Consider the following 9,010-nt stretch of genomic DNA (forward strand, 5'->3'; position numbering starts at 1 on the left):
CCCTAGGTGGTGCGACAACCCACCTAGATGGGAGGCGAGTCGGCCAGGGCAGGGGGAGGGGGTGGCGCAACCCTAGGTGGGCCTTAGGCCCACCAGCGCCTAGGGTTTCCCCCCTCTCCACCTCCTGCGCCTTGGGCCTCCATGTGGGATGCGCAACAGCCCACTTTGGGCTGGTTGCCCTCCCTCTTTTGGCCCATGCTACCTCTTCGGGCTGGTGGCCCCTCCCGGTGGACCCCCGGGACCATCTCCGGTGGTCCCGGTACACTACCGGTGACCCCCGAAACATTTCTGATGTCCAAAACCATCCATCCTATATATCAATATTTACCTCCAGACCATTCTGGAGCTCCTCGTGACGTCCGGGATCTCATCCGGGACTCTGAACAACTTTCGGTAGCCTCGTATAACAATTCCCTATAAACCTAGCGTCATCGAACCTTAAGTGTGTAGACCCTACCGGTTTGGGAGACAGGCAGATATGACCGAGACACCTCTCCGGCCAATAACCATCAGTGGGGTCTTGATACCCATGGTGGCTCCCACTTGCTCCATGATGATTTCATCGGATGAACCACGATGTCAAGGGTTCAATCAATCCCATATACAATTCCCTTTGTCTTTCGGTATAGAACTTGCCCAAGATTCGATTGTCGGTATACCTATACCTTGTTCAATCTCGTTACCGGTAAGTCTCTTTACTCGTTCCGTAGCACGTCATCGTGTGACTAACTCCTTAGTCACATTGAGCTCATGATGATGTTCTACCGAGTGGGCCCAGAGATACCTCTCCATCACGCGGAGTGAAAAATCCCGATCTCGATTCATACAAATCCAAGAGACACTTTCAGAGATACCCATAGTGCACCTTTATAGTCACCCAGTTACGTTGTGACGTTTGATACACCCAAAGCACCCCTACGGTATCCGGGAGTTGCACAATCTCATGGTCGAAGGAAAAGACACTTGACATTAGAAAAGCTTTAGCATACGAATAATACGATCTAGTGCTATGCTTAGGATTGGGTCTTGTCCATCACATCATTCTCCCAATGATGTGATCCCGTTATCAATGAAATTTAATGCCCATGACCAGGAAACCATGATCATCTATTAACTAACGAGCGAGCCAACTAGGGGCTTGCTAGGGACACATTGTGATATATTTATTCACACATGTATTACTGTTTCCTGTTAATACAATTATAGCATGAACAATAGACGATTATCATGAACAAGGACCCTGTGACCCACTGAGAGGGAGATAGAGGGAGGAGGAGCGTGCATGCATGTTCGTGGTCTTCTGGCGCGCGCAGGCACGCGTCGCTCTGGTCAATAGAGCGAGGGAGGAGGGGCCCTGGGGCTTCCCTGATACAGAGAGGTTGTCGGGGACGCGAATGTGCAATGGGGGGAGGCTTGTACCGGCCGGGGCTGGCCACCTTTGCTTCGGGTGCGCCCAGCAGCGTGCCGAGAGCGTAGTCTTGGCATGCCAAGGAATGCGGGCACGCTCTGGGGTGCGTTGGCCATGTCTGGGGTGTCCTGGGGTTGGGTCTGGAGATTCCTAGCCGTTTGAGAGCCGAGGGACTCTCCGTTAGCCATGGGGTGTGATTAAAGGAGGGATGCCACCTTTAAACCACAACTTAGAATGAGGTTTTTCGCTCTACTTCTTGGATGAAAGGATGGTCCAGTCTTCTGCAGTTGGTGAATGGTGTTGGCTGCTTGGTCAAAGGGTTTGGAGGAAAGTGCATGGGTGTGGAGTGAGGTAGGAACTGATTTGCTAATATGGGAGAAGGTGTTCGGCATGTGTTTGGGATAGCAACACTTCACCACTAGTGATGAGAGTTAAGAGGATTAAGTTCGATGCAAAAACAGGATACTCCACCAAATTTGAGCTTCATTGGACAAGTTTGGCAATGCAAACTTGAAATCTCCCCCAAATGGACAGATATGTCCCCTCCAAAGGGAATGTGGGTAGATTACCCCCTGGAAATCCAATTTTTGGCAGAGACTCCTCATTTGGGGTGTTGAGCACTCCTGCAAAGTTTCAAGCCATTTCGATAAACTTTGCAATGTAGAGATGTTTCAACTTGATTCTGGACAGATAGGGTTTTAGGATTATTTGGTGAACCAAATAACCTTGGAATGATGTAAAACTTGGTGTGGCCACCAAATATAGCTTGGAAAGGTTGCTGGAATTTTCTAGGATTCTATTGGAAATATTTCAAAAGATTAAAACAGACATAATAGATTTTCAAGGTTTTGCTGAAATATTTTGAATATAAAAAGGGGTTGAAAATCTAATGTATGGAAAATATATGTCCTCTAAGTATGTCCAAATTTTCTCAGATTTTTATAAGGCAGAAAAGTAAATTTTCATAGAGAAATATCATTTCTGGACCCAGAAGTGGACATGCATATAAAATAGGAAAATAATTTGCAAAATAATTATTTTATGATTTTGGAGAGTTAAAATAGTTTCAGAACCAGATTACCATCTTTGGGTAAGAGCACTCTCTTGTCACCAAGGACTTGTAGTGTGCAAGCAGTCCCCGACAATGACACTAGAAAAAGTGATGTTGACGTGTTCTTGACTTGATGCCTCCGCGACAACGGAGCCAGAAAAGAGCTGCTCCCAGTTGCTCAACAATTAGCAATTGTCTTCCAATGGCCCACCAGCGCGTGGGTTCGCGGCAGTTTTCAAGGGTAGAGTATTCAACCCAAATTTGTTGGTTCGCACAACGGGAAGTGAAAGCATATTCTCAAGTATTAGCAGCTGAATGTGTCAGATTTAGCAACACTTGAAAGATTAGTATCTGCAAGCAAAGTATCAGCAGCAAAGTAGTACGATAACAACGGTGCCAGAAACGATCTGTTGACAGCAGACTATTCCTAACGGTTGTATCAATGGCGCTAGTAAGTTGCCCGTGGACGGGAAATAGTCTTTTCCCGGCAACGGCGAGCGAAAAAGTATGGTAGCGGGTAGCAGTAGTGTAACGAGTAACAACAGTGGCAAGGAACAGCAGTAGTGATAGCAGTAGCAAGTAGCAACAGTAGCAAGTAGCAGCAGTAGCAAGCAACAGTAGTAACAGCTGCAGAGCAAAACAAGTAAGAGTAGCAGCAACAGTAGTAACAGCAGCAGAGCAAAACAAGTAACAGCAGCAGTGGGACAAACTCGTAGGTAATGGGTCGGTGATTTGTTTGGATGACATTCATCATGCAACGGTTATAACACGGAGAGATATGTGGCTAGCTCCCGTTCGTCAATGTGATGTAGGCATGCATTCCGTGTGTCGTCATACGTGCTTAGGGAAAAGAACTTGCATGACATCTATTGTCCATCCCTCCCGTGGCAGCGGGGTCCAAAAGGATACTACGGGATATTAAGGTTCTCCATTTAATAAAGAACCGGAACAACGCATTATCACTTGGTGAACACATGAACTCCTCAAACTATGGTCATCACCGGGAGTGGTTCCGGTTATTGTCACTCCGGGGTTGCCGGCTCATAACACATAGTAGGTAACTACAGCTTGCAAGATCGGATCTAAAACACACATATATTGGTGATGACAAAATAATTTCAGATCTAAAATCATGGCACTCGGTCCCTAGTGACAAGCATTAAGCATGGCAAAGTAGTAGCAACATCAATCTCAGAACATAGTGGATACTAGGGATCAATCCCCGTCAAAACTAACTCGATTACATGATAGATCTCATCCGACTCATCACCGCCTAGCGAGCCTACGGATAGATTACTCACGAACGATGAAGAGCTTCATGGAATTGGAGAGGGAAGAAGGTTTATGATGACGATGGCGACGCTTTCCCCTCTCCGAAGCCCGAAACGGACTCCAGATCTGCCCTCGAGATGAAGAACAGGATGTCGCGGCGGCTCTGTATCGCAAACGCGATGAAATCTTCGCTTCTGATTTTTTTCGGGACAAAAGTGAATTAATAGAGCTGGAGTTGGGGGCGGCAGACCCACGTGGGCCCCACAAGCTTGGTTGTCGCGGCCAGGGGGGCCGCAGCAACAGGCTTGTGGCCAACTGGCCCATCCCCTCCGGTGGATCTTTGCGCAGGTATTTTTCATATTTTCCAGAAATATTCTCCGTAAATTTTCAGGACATTCCGAGAACTTTCCTTTCTGCACAAAAAGAACACCATGGCAATTCTGCTGAAAACACAATGACAATATGAAAATATGGTTTTTGATCCCACTCATCAAGCATACAAACACACAATGACAATCATGGCACTCACATCATTGGTTTTGAAAAAAAATTAAGAATCTCAGATTTTGAATTACTGTGGAAGTGAGGTAAAAACTGGGTGTGTCAGCTACAAAGCTCCCACTCACTTTCTTGTAAATATAGGCTTCTCCATAAGTCTGTATATACCCAAACGCATTGATCACCTCATCAAAGTGAATGTTCCAACTCCGAGATGCTTGCACCAGCCCATAGATGTAGCGCTTGAGCTTGCATACCTTCTTAGCATTGCTAGGATCAACAAAACCTTCCGCTGTATCATATACAATTCTTCTTGAAGAAAGCCCGTCAGGAAAGCTGTTTGACGTCCATTTGCCATATTTCATAATCATAGAGTGCGGTAATTGCTAACATGATTCATACCGACTTCAGCATCGCTACGGGTGAGAAGGTCTCATCGTTGTCAATTCCTTGAACTTGTCGATAACCCTTAGTGACAAGTCGAGCCTTATTTCTGGTCACATTACCATCCTCGTCAGTCTTCTTATTTTCTATGGCTCGCCGATCATCCGGCAAGTCCACCAAAGTCCATACTTTGTTCTCATACATTTATCCTATCTCGGATTTCATGGCCTCAAGCCATTTGTTGGAATCCGGGCCCGCCATCGCTTCTTCATAGTTTGAAGGTTCATTGCTGTCCAACAACATGATTTCCATGACAGGGTTGTCGTCCCATTCTGTTGCGGAACGTACCATTGTCAACCTTCGAGGTTCAATAGCAACTTGATCTGAAGTGTCATGATCATCATCATTAACTTCATCTCTAGCCGGTTCAGACACCTTAGAAACATTTTCTTGTGCTGCGCTACTCTCCGGTTCGAGAGGAGGTACAGTTACCTCATCAAGTTCTATTTTCCTCCCACTTGCTTCTTTTGAGAGAAACTCTTTCTCTGGAAAGGATCGGTTCCTAGCAACAAAGATCGTGCCTTCGGATCTAAGATAGAAGGTGTACCCAATAGTTTCCTTAGTGTATCCTATGAAGACGTATTTTTCCGCTTTGGGTTCGAGCTTCTGTGGTTGAAGTTTCTTCACATAAGCATCGCAGCCCCAAACTTTCAGAAACGACAGCTTAGGTTTCTTGCCAAACCATAATTCATACGGTGTCATCTCAACAGATTTAGACAGTGCCCTATTTAAAGTGAATGCGACAGTTTCCAATGCATATCCCCAAAATGATAGCGGTAAATCGGTAAGAGACATCATAGATCGAACCATATCCAATAAAGTGCATTTACAACGTTCAGACAAACCGTTATGCTGCCGTGTGCGAGACGGCGTGAGATGTGAAAGAATTCCACATTTCCTTAGGTTCGTGCCAAACTCGTGACTGAAATATTCTCCTCCACGATCGGATCGTAAGAACTTTATTTTCTTGTCACATTGATTCTCCACCTCATTCTGAAATTCCTTGAACTTTTCAAAGGTCCCAGACTTGTGCTTCGTTAAGTAGACATACCCATATCTACTGAAATCATTAGTGAGGATGAGAACATAACGATAGCCTCCGCGAGCTTCAACGCTCATTGGACCGCATACATCGGTATGTACTATTTCCAATAAGTTGGTCGCTCGCTCCATTATTCCGGAGAATGGTGTCTGGGTCATCTTGCCCATGAAGCACGACTCACATGTGTTAAATGATATAAAATCAAGAGACTCCAAAGTCCTTCAGTATGGAGTTTCTTCATGCGCTTTATGCCGATATGACCAACGCGTTAGTGCCACAAGTATGTGGGACTATCATTATCAACCTTACATCTTTTGGTACTCACACTATGAATATGTGTATCATCACGATCGAGATTCGTCAGGAATAAACCATTTACCAACGGGGCATGACCATAAAACTTACCACTCATATAAATAAAACAACCATTATTCTCAGATTTAAATGAGTAGCCATCTTGCATCAAGCGAGATCCTGCTACAACGTTCATGCTTAAAGATGGTACTAAATAACAATTACTAAGGTTCATAACTAAACCCGAAGGTAGATGTAGAGGTAGCGTGCCGACGGTGATCACATCTACCTTGGAACCATTCCCGACGCGCATCGTCACCTCGTCCTTAGCCAGCCTACGCTTATTCCGCAGTTCCAGCTTAGAGTTGCAAATGCGAGCAACATCACCGGTATCAAATACCCAGGAGCTACTACGAGCACTGGTAAGGTACACATCAATAACAACTATATCACATATATCTTTGACATTAGCGGCCTTCTTGTCCGCTAAGTACTTGGGGTAATTCCGCTTCCAATGAACGGTTCCCTTGCAGTAATAGCACTGAGTCTCAGGCTTAGGTCTGTCCTTTGGCTTCTTCCCGACAACTGGCTTACCGGGTGTGGCAACTGCTTTGTCGTATTTCTTGAAGCTTTTCTTAGCCTTGCCCTTCTTGAAACTGGTGGTCTTATTGACCATCAACACTTGATCCTCTTTCTTGATTTCTACCTTTGCAGATTTCAACATGGAATACAACTCGGGAATAGTCTTTTCCACCCCTTGCATGTTGTAATTCATCACAAAGCCTTTATAGATAGGTGGAAGCGATTGGAGGATTCTGTCAATGAATGCATCATCCGGAAGTTCAACTCCCAGCTAAGTCAAGCGGTTGTGCAACCCAGACATTCTCTGTATGTGCTCACTCATAGAACTATTCTCCTCCATCTTACAGCTAAAGAACTTTTCGGAGGCTTTATATCTCTTGACCTGGGCATGAGCTTGAAAAACAAGTTTCAGGTCCTCAAACATCTCATATGCTCCATGTTGCTCAAAACGCTTTTGGAGCCCCGGTTCTAAACTGTAAAGCATGCCACACTGAACGAGATAGTAGTCATCACTCCGCGACTGCCAGGCGTTCCTAGTGTCCTGGTATTCTGCGGTAACGGGAGGATCACCTAGCGGTGCAGTAAGGACATATGCCTTCTTGGAAGCCATGTGGATGAGCTTTAAGTTATGAGCCTAGTCCGCATAGTTGCTCCCATCGTCTTTCAGCTTGGTTTTCTCTAGGAACGCGTTGAAGTTGAATCAGACATCTACAATATTTGTAAAGACACTTTTAGACTAAGTTCATGATAATTAAGTTCACCTAATCAAATTACTAACGAACTTCAACTTAGATCGACATCCCTCTAATCATCCAAGTGACACATGATCCACGTCGACTAGCCCGTGTTCAATCATCATGTGAGACAGACTAGTCATCAATGGTGAACATCTCTATGCTGATCGTATGAACCATACGACTCATGTTCTACCTTTTGGACTCCCGTATTCGAGGCCATGTCTGTACATGCTAGGCTCGTCGAGTCAACCTAAGTGTTCTGCGTGTGTAAACTGGCTTACACCCGTTGTATGCTAACGTTAGAATCTATCACACCTGATTAAAACGTGGTGCTTCGAAACAATGAACCTTCACAATGGTGAACACTTAGGGGAATACATATCTCAAAATTTTAATGAGGGATCATCTTATCTTTGCTAGATGAAAAACATGATAAACATCACATGCAATCATATAGTGACATGATATGGGCAATATCATCTTCCTCCTTTGATCACCATCTTCAGGGCACCATGATCATCATCGTCACAAGCATGATGTCCATCATCATGATCTCCATAATTGTGTCGTTGCGAAGTCGTCACGCCAACTATTACTTCCACTACTATAGCTAACCGTTAGCGATAAATTGAAGTAATCAACATGGCATTGCATCTCATACAATAAATTAAGACAACTCCTATGTCTCCTGCCGGTTATCATACTCATCGACACGCAAGTCGTGAATCCTATTACAAGAACATGATAAATCTCATACATCACATATGTAACATCACATCCTTTTGTCCATATCACATCACATAGCATACTCTGCAAAAACAAGTTAGGCGTCCTCTAATTGTTGTTGCAAGTTTTTACGTGGCTGGTTAGGGTTTCTAGAAAGAACGTTTCTTACCTACGTGACAGCCGCAATGTTGATATTCCAATACTAATTACCCTGCATAAGGACCCTCTTTATCGAATCCGATCGGACTAAAGTGGGACAGACAGACACCCGCTAGCCACCTTATGCACCAAGTGCATGTCAGGCGGTGGAACCAGTCTCATGTAAGAGTACGTGTAAAGTCGGTCCCGTCCCCTTCATCCCACGATGCCGCCGAATCAAGATAGGACTAGTAACAAGAAGCAAATTGACAAATCAGCACCCACGACTTTTATGTTCTACTCGTGCATAGATCCTACGCATAGAACGTTGGCTCCGATGCCACTGATGGGATCGTAGTAATTTCAAACAAAATCATACGCCATACAAGGATCTATCTATGGAGAAACCAGCAATGAGTAAATGGGTAGAGAAGCTTCATACCTTTGAAGATTGCTAATCGGAAGCGTTACTATGAACACGGTTGATGGAGTCGTACACGCACCGATTCAGATTGCGGCGGATTCGGATCTATGTGTCGAATCACGACACCTCCATGTTCAACACAAGTACAGCCAAGTGACCTCTCCTCCTTCTTGATCCAACAAGTATAGAGGAGAAGTTGAGGGAGAGCTCCGTCAGCACGACGGCGTGGTGGTGGTGGAGCTATGTGGTTCTCCGGCAGGGCTTCGCCAAGCGCTGTGAACCAGGAAGAAGAGGGGGAGAGGGCTGCGCCTTGGGAGATATTAATTGTGTATTCCCAAAGGGCTAAAATCTCAAGTATATGTAGGAGGAGAGAGATGGAGGCCTGCCTTAGACC

Source organism: Hordeum vulgare, chromosome 2H, assembly GCF_904849725.1.
Source record: "Hordeum vulgare subsp. vulgare chromosome 2H, MorexV3_pseudomolecules_assembly, whole genome shotgun sequence".
NCBI classification, from domain to species: domain Eukaryota; kingdom Viridiplantae; phylum Streptophyta; class Magnoliopsida; order Poales; family Poaceae; genus Hordeum; species Hordeum vulgare.